This window comes from Corvus brachyrhynchos, unplaced genomic scaffold, assembly GCF_000691975.1.
Source record: "Corvus brachyrhynchos isolate BGI_N302 unplaced genomic scaffold, ASM69197v1 scaffold5, whole genome shotgun sequence".
Taxonomy (NCBI): Eukaryota; Metazoa; Chordata; class Aves; order Passeriformes; family Corvidae; genus Corvus; species Corvus brachyrhynchos.
This window is the reverse complement of record NW_008238321.1, coordinates 2,687,078-2,695,838: the sequence shown is the minus strand read 5'-3', so window position 1 is coordinate 2,695,838 and position 8,761 is coordinate 2,687,078. Positions and strand designations below refer to the sequence as shown.

Below are 8,761 nucleotides of genomic sequence, written 5' to 3'. Positions count from 1 at the left end.
GATGTGCAGTATTAAAGAGCTGTCCCTGGGTATTATAGAAGTATTAGAATAGTTAGGCAGCTTTTATCACATAAGATCTGAAATCTGTCCCCTCTACTTGTAAAGGTATATTTTTTCTCACCTCCAATAGAATAACTGTAAAAATTAATCGGCATTGATCCAGGCTGATAGAGATGTTTCTCTAAACAGTTTCTCAGATGGGAACTGCCAAGGTTTAAATCAGGATTCTTTTTTTATTATTTTCCTTTTAATTATCCCTTTTAGACATGATACCCTGATTACTTCTATCCAAAATGTTGCATGGTAATATATTTCTTTATCTGGTCTGTGAGAGGAAGTAGGGTATCTGACATATTTTTTAATAGCTCTTGACAATATGGAAGCTACCAAGCAGTATTTATGGCATTTGTTCTGACCAAATAGTGCAGATGAAGTGCTTTCTACAGAAAAGCAGGATAGAATTGGCACAGGAAGGAAAGTTGGTGCTGATTTCAGATACGAGATTTTAGAACAGTTTTAATCTTGAGATGTATTTGCATATTTAGATTAGGAGTTGATTACCACACGATGTCCTGGAACAGTTGTTTTCCATGAAAACAGCATCTTTGCACACAGCATTCTTCAGAAGCTTTCTTAAAAGCCAAATGCTACCACGTAAATGGATTTTAACATTTCCTTAGCGAGAACTTGCCTTTTGTATGACACTTGCAGTTTTTTTGTGCTCCCTTTTCCCCTTTCCTATTTTTGAGCCTCTGCCTCTAAAACTACAAATTCCCCAGAGACATTGCAGAAAAACCACAGTTCTTTTCCTGCTGCCCCATTTGGCCCCTGGGAGTGGCTGTGTGGCCCAGCAGGGCTCTGGGAAAGCCCTGGTGTGTCCCTGGTGTCAGGGCAGAGCAGCTGGGAGGCACTGCTGGGAGGACTGTCCTACCTGCACCCAGCGTGGCATCCCTGTGCTGGTTCTTAATGCATGTGCTGACAATGCCAGGGAGCAGTGAAAGCATCCTGTTAACCAAACTCTGTGCCTTACCTGTAGGAGCTGACCTACAAACAAAGGAGTCCACTATTAATAATTGAACTCCAGTTTCTGTGAAAGTTAATTTGGATTCTGTCATAACTGTTGGGGTTTAAAATACTCTTGGAAGAGGCACAAAAACTTGAACCTGTTTGGAAAAAGGCTCCCACCCTATTGTTTGGCTAATACACTCGTGTAGACTTGAATTAAGTATTCAATACTCAGCATAAGCTGTATTTCTTTCAACAATCTTTATTTTCTCATTAAATCTGCATGAGTACAAGAACAGGGCTCATGAGTGCTAAGGGCAGTGAGATTAGACTTCACCAGGAGATTCTGCAGTGTGCAGTGCATGATGCACCCAGGAATTATTACTAGGTGAAGCTATAGTGCACTGTGGCTAAAAAAGTCACTTCCTGATGTGAAAGAAACACTGAGCTATGAAGTAAAAATACATTTTCTGTACTGGAGATTCTTTGAGCTTCTCCAACACCACAAGAACAAGAAGCAGGCTATTTTTAGTTTAGAAATGTCAGAATTATACTAAAATGAATAAACTTTAAATAGTCTTTCTAATGTAATAACTCCCCAAGACTGCTCTTGTCACATATAATCTGCTGGAAAGGTAAGTATATACAAGCATTTACCAGTACTAAGTAATCTCAGGAAGCTGACCAGTCTCTCCCTGCCAAGGTGAATTTCATAAATTCATTGTACTTTCTCATCCTCAGCACTAAATTGTAGCTTTCTACTTCACATGACAAATCAATGCCTGAATCAGGGTTTTATTGTGAAGTGGTATCTTCACAGTTTCAGGTCCCAGATAGTGCAAGTTTGTAATCTAAACTACAAGGTCAATGTAAATGTGTTGTTTTAAGAAACTAACCTGAACAAAGGGTTTTGGAGCATGTTCCAGAAAGGACTAAAGTTATCAGGTTATGGACTTGGGACCTACTGTACTCTGCCCCCATGTCCAGCTGGAAATCAGGACTGGAGAAGTAGGGTTGAACAAGAGGACACTGCTTGCAAGCTCAGAAGCAGAGAACTCAGTGGAAATCAGGGAAGAGGCTGTGTAAGGGGATGCCTGAGCAAAAAAAAAGCTCAAAATAGAGAAAAACCCCAGGATTTTTAGGCTCCATCTATCGTAATGACAGTCTAATTCAGCTTTAAACCCAGTATAGTATTCTGAGGCTATGCCATAATAGCTAATTTGCTTGTAAATGGAAGCTAGTAATGCTTTATGTGCGACTTCCCACATCTAGATAGCAATTTTATCTCCATTTGTGAAGAAATTCTCTGTAAAGAAAGCAAGCCATGAAGTAAAAGCTCCTCCTCCCTCTTTCTCAAATCCTTTGAGTATTAAATTGGTTTGAAGATATATTTGTTTTGAAGCACACAATTTATCTTTCCCTGTCACTGCAGTTCTAAAATGCTTTTATTGGCTTTCTAGACCCAGAAGAAAATCAGGTTTGCTTTAGTTTTTGGAATGATCTGATCAATGTTCGTTTCTGATACACATGGGAAAGCCAGTTTCTCCCTATGAATAAAGGATTTGTAATAAAATACGGGGTTCATTTTCAATGCATTAAAACCACAGATATATATGTATATTTGTATCTGTATTGATTCAGATCATCTTTTCCTATCTGTGTGAGACCCAGATCTCCCAAGGCAGAAAATCACTATTGTGTGAAATACTGGCACAGTAGGATAAATAAAATTAGCACCTCATTAATGCCAAGTCAGCTGAACGAACTCTTGTTCTCTCTGAATAAAAGAAAACGTGGGAGCAAACAAACAGCAAAACACAATAACCCTGCCAGTCATCGTGGAGAATGCTGCTGCTTTGTGCATTGAAATGGTGCTGCTTTGTTTACAAGAGTACTCAGGGTGTTTGTAGAAGTCCTGACCCTGGGAGATACATTTCAGTGCAACATTTCCAACCACGCCGATCCTTGCAGGGATGGATGAGGATGGTAAAGCTGTTGCCGTTATCCCAAAAAGCCAAAAGGTGTGTCTGTCCATAGGTAGTCAGTGTTTGCCGTGTGGTGCTGCCGTTTAGTGAGATTCTGTTCCGAAATACAGCCAAGCAATAGGCAGGATTTAGAGACCATCCTTCAGCAGTGAAGGTGTAGGTCCAGAAAATATCCTGCCTTTCCCAAGCATGATTTCCTTTATTTGTCATCACTGAACCAGGGAGCAGGAGCAATGGGGAGTCCAAAGAGCCAGGGACAAAAGCTTAGTTGTCCTTGCTGTTGTGGTGCTGTTATCCTTGAGCACAGCACATTCTTCAGAGGGTGAGGGTTTGCTCTCTCCCTAGTCCTGATAGTAATTCATAAGTTCAATATTTTGATTGCAGCTTTTAGCATGACAGATAAATTTGCCTCCTTTGAGCAAAATCTGGGATTAAAGGGACACAATGGTTTGATGAATAATCCATCAAATCTGTTTAATCTTTTCCTGCATACAGATCAGCAGCCAATTTATAGAGGATTCGTTCATTTAAGTCAGAAGACTCGGGAACAATAGGTATCATCTTCTTTATTGGATGATTGGAGGTGTATAATTATATGTATAATCTCTCTCTGCCCAAGAGACCCCAACATGGTGCTGGTTTACTGACAAAGCGATTCAAGAAATAATTGAGAATCTGTATTAGAGTTTTCTCCCAGGTTAGGTCAGTTTAGGAAGCAGAAAGTACCAAACAGTTACTGGATTAGAACATTACCTTGTTATTGCGATAATTAAAATAATTTAAAACAAGAGAACAAGCATAGCCTCTGGCAGTTGAGCAAAGCCTGCCTTCAGGGCTGAAAGCAGGGCTCAAAAATCAACATATAAATGAACATGCTTGGAGATGGAGCTGCTGCAGGCACCATTCCCTTGCAGGAAGCCAGGCACATATCATGGGAAAGAGTTTGGGACGCTTCTGAGGTGGTGCAGCGAGATGTAATCAAATTAGGGCTTTTTTTGAAATGTTGGTGTTAATAATAGCATTAACTTGCTAAACATTCTGGTGTTTAGTTACACTCATCTTTGGCACATCCCAGGGAGTTGAGCCCTTTCTAGCTTTGTTCCCTCCCTCTTCACCTCTTTCAGACGGGCTCCCCAAGAGTTTTTGTTGTTTATCTGGCAGAACTGGGGCAAGATGACTTTTGCAGACCCAGTGGCAGTGAATGCTTTAAGGAGCAGCTGGCAGGAGGTCCCAGAAGCTGGCACGCCGCTCCTTTTGCACAGTCACTGAGCAGATCACTCCCAAAGTTTTACTCATCCATGCTGGCTCAAGGCCTAGGGAGACACAGCTCCAAAGCAACGTACCCTTGTGGAGGAGCAGGGGCTGGGAAGGGGAGGAGGATGCACAAAGAGCAAGAAGAGACTGCACCACTGCAAAGGATTTGAATTTAGAAAAAGAATCCTACATAACCTAAGATACAGAATTGACTTTAAAAAAGTGCATCAGTACCTTGTTTAATAGGGTTCTACTGCAGACCTATTTCTAGATGTACTTCAGACCACGCATTATATATTCTACATTAAGCATTTTTTGATTTAATTTTACAGGGGAAGTCTGTTTCTTAATGGTAAATAATGTATCTTGGGGTTTGTACTGATAAGTGTCATTCAAATGTCGTGGTTGACTCATAGTAAGGAAGTTCAGCAGTTCAGAGCCTCAACAAGAGAAGAAAAGACGGAATTTGGATACACTCCTGCTTTTTTAGGTATGAGGCTGAGTGAATGCCAAGCCCAGATAGGCTGGCTGTCTAGGTTATTAAAATGGTTGGGCTTACACTATTTGCAGGAAAGAGAAATATCACCAGATAACATGTTGGTTTTGAGGCATTTCATTTGCTTTAAATCTCAGTTTGGAAATTCCTTCTTTGAGAGAGAAGAGGGAGAGTTTCTCTTATGCAACATGTATTTCCCAAAGTCTCTGCTGCTTCTCTTCATTGCCTGCAGTTTTCAGAGATTTGAAACACTGCCCCACAGTGAAGAAGACACTAAATAAAAAATGATAGTCCCTGGTGATGGCACCTGGGGAGTTTATCAAGTTTGATTATCTCATCTGAGGGCAGAAAATGTAGATCTGAACTCATGGCAGAGAGTAGTCCCCTGGTCTTTCTGCACCCTGGCAGCTCTCAGGCCCTGTGGTTTGTTTTACAGGTCTAGGGACTAAGTTGTCTCCTTAGGAGGTAGCTTAGAAGTGACACATTTTCATTAATGCCTCTGCCTTGCCCATTCTATTTTCCCCAGCTGTTGGTGTGTTTGGGAGCTGCATTCTAGGTGAATTTCACACTAATGATAAACCAGCCTGTTATTGCAGTGCTGATTGTGTTCCTGAAACGGACCGGTCCTGGAGGGTCTTGGGGGACACAGGTGGGTGGGCAGGAGGGTGCCCATGCTGAGGACACGAATTTTTGTGAGGATGCTTCTCCCTGGCATCCCGGAGAGAGCATGTGGAGGGTGTGGCTGGCTGGGGACTTCCTGAGCACCATTGCTCATGAGGTTCCACAGGTGGCATCACAGCTGCTTCTGTGTCATGGGATTGCTCTGCTGTGCTTCCATTCCGTCCTTGTTGGCTTTCTCACATCACCCTGAGAAGTTTTTGAGACCAGGGCTACGGTTGATCTGTGTTTGAAACAAAGTGACCTTAATAATTTACATAATGTTGTGGTTTTTTCCTTAAAATAATACCCCGCACAGAATCCACAAAGTTTTCCTGTTTGTGCTCTCAAGTCCTTGGATCTGTTAGGAGAACACTTGTGTATGTCTATTTTGCATAGACATATATATATGGTAAACCTCAAAAGAAATGCCATAGCCTGCTAACTCGTTTGCTTTGTACAGCATAGAAGTAGAAAACCTCAAAGATTCTGCTCTAGGATTTCAACTGTTTTCACACAGGGTAAGAAATCCTTAATAAACACCTCATGGACAAGGAAGTCCATGTCTCCTGTGAGCAGCTGGCCAAAAAGGTGCTTCTGTGTCAGCAATATTATATCCAAATGGAGTTCTGAAAACTGAGCTCTCATCCCTTTGGTAAAGTCCTCACGCATTTGTTAATGGAATTAGTCAATGAAGTTGTGATACTGTAGTTACAGGGTAAGAGAACCCAGCTTTTTCAATATGTTCTCTCTTTCTGGATAAACTTAGAAGTTTGACAGGGATAAATATTGCAGTTTTGGCATTAATCTAAAGCTCTGTGTGAACTACTTGATCTTTCTGAGTCTTATAAAGTTGGAAACCTTGAAAAAGTTCATAACTTGGGTGTTTCAAAGGCTTGCTGTAAATATGACAGCAAAAGTGTTCTGCTGTGGTGTTTCAACACTTTTCAGTTTTGTTGGGGAAGGTGATGAGGAAAAAAGAATTGTATAAATGTTTCAACTGTTTTTAAATACATAGTTAAGATTTGGTTCTTTGCATGATAAAAAACCTGTTTTGGATTCACTGTGAGAATAGCTTAACTTCTGTCAAAAAAAAAAAAAGCCATTTTGATGTATGTATCACCTGGGGAATCTTTCAAATTTCAGTTTGCAGAAGTTAATTAAGACTTCAGCATCATAATACCATCACAAGGCCTTGTGCTATCATGTCTTTGCAAAGGCTGAAGCATTAATGAGGAATGAAAACAGATTAACTACAAATCCAAGGTGTGTTGTTAATTGCCCCTTCAAAGTAACGAGTTCACATAACTAAACACCTCATTTAGTTAAGAACAGCAATATGCATTTCCAAAGCTACTTCAGAAATATATTTTATCCAATTCAGAAGCCAAAGACCTCTTGCACAGAATTAACCTTGGATAAATGTAAAACTCTGTAAGAATAACATAATATAAATTCTTCACAGCCTTCTACCTAACCAGGACCAGAAAAGCACTTGGTTATTTTTAGTAGGACAAATAGTTTGGGATCGTGGCCAGTAAAAGCAGAGCAGGACTTCTGTCCTTTGCAGAAGAAAAATGACAATTCAAAAGCGAGTGTAGGTTGTAGGCATTGATTTCTGAAGAACACGGGCAGCTGATGAATTTTGTTCAGAAGAATGTGCTTGGGAAAACAAGAATCTCTTTGAAGTTCTTTTTTATTGCTGCAGTGTGAGAATCTGGGGTAGGTCAGAGAGCGTCACTCATGGATACCTTTCTATCTGGATCAGAGAATACAATTTTAAGAGAATTTTTTTCAGATTAGGGACATTTAAAAAAAAAACCAACTTGCAAAATGTGATTTTAAGAGAATTTTTTTCAGATTAGGGACATTAAAAAAAAAAAAACAACTTGCAAAATGTTTTTCTTTACTTAGTGGCTGTTAAATTCACATGATTTAAAAATATACACTGAGTTCAATTTTTCACTTTAGAGTTGCGGTTGATATTGTTTTTTTCGGAACATTTGAGCATCACTACTGCATCTTGTGATGGCCCTTGACTAGCTTCCAGGCTAGGACATTTGCATATTAATCCCAAAATATGATGAGTAGTGTTTGAAATCGGGGGTGGTGATCCTACCAAACTCCGTTAAAGAAGAGTTCAACTCCAGTCCAATCACCATTTTCTGTGTAGTTAAAAACTGAAGTGAGAACAACAGCCTGATACAGTGCAGGGAGTGTGTTTGGGGTCCAGCTGTTAGGAGGGGACACAATGCTTGGCTTTCAGCTTTAGTGAAGTGAGGTGGTTTCTGCATGGCCCTGTCAGGTGATGTGTTCATTGTGAGGGCTGTTATCTCATGGGTGTGAATTGGGAGAGGGTGCAGAAGTGCCAGTACAAGTACTGCCTGTTTTCACAGGACATCCTTGATTTCCCCTTTTGGTCACTTCCCAGGCATTTCATCCCCTGGGTCGCAGTGGTTTCCAGCACTGAGTGAATGTTGTGCTGGTTCCTTACATGTGTGTGCAAGTAAATCCTATTTGGCAGTTTGCTGCCTCTCAAGGTGCCAAACAAGCCTTTTGTTCCCAAGCAAGATCTTTCGCTGTTGGATGAAAAATGGAATATATGGGAAATTAGTTCAACTGAACAGCAAAGTTCTGTCAAGGGGAAAATTTTCACACTGAAAGTCTGTCATGAACCATGAGTTATGATGGGTGAGTTTACAAATTGCTGTCAAACTGGTGCTGAATGATGTTAATATGGCTGTTCAGGGTAGTGCACATTTAATTATTAACCAATGCCAGTATTTTTTCTGGGTCTATATATGTTTATTTAGTGTGCTTCTGCTACTGGTATTTTCAAGCAGCTATGTCAATACAAAGCCTCCTCTGAATCTGGAGCTGAGGAATTTTGTCTATGTCACATTGCCCAGGAGATCATGCTACTACTACAGCTAAAAAAGCCAACGAAAACAACTCCTTCAACCCCATACAAACACGTAGGACAGTATGAGTTTCTTGTGGGTAAAACACTACAGGTAATATATGAAGAACAGTAAATTTCTGCCCTTCAGAACACATCTTTCTGTAGGATGGACATCTGCACTTCTGTGTGCATCAGTCTTGGGCTGCATTTCTTTCAATTAAATACACTGAGAATTCAGTGCAATTCAGTGTGAATAACTTCAGACTGCAGACATGGGCTGGGGGCATATTATCTTCTTCCCAAGATTTTGAATTGCAGTTTTACCTCTTACTTGTGGGATAGCTTTGTCAGGCTTATGCTAACAGTGTGGAGCTTTGATTTTTTCCAACAAAATTTTGCAAGTTCTCCTTCTCGTACATTTTAATCTGTGTCCCTCTATTTTTTTTCCTATTCAAAATGCTA

At 40.4% G+C, this 8,761-nt stretch overlaps 1 protein-coding gene across 3 annotated transcripts in view; it reads left to right on the top strand.

The window, feature by feature from the left end:
* GRIN2A (glutamate ionotropic receptor NMDA type subunit 2A) overlaps positions 1–8,761 on the top strand; it is a 165,976-nt gene that overhangs the window by 95,411 nt on the left and 61,804 nt on the right. The window lies entirely within an intron of this gene.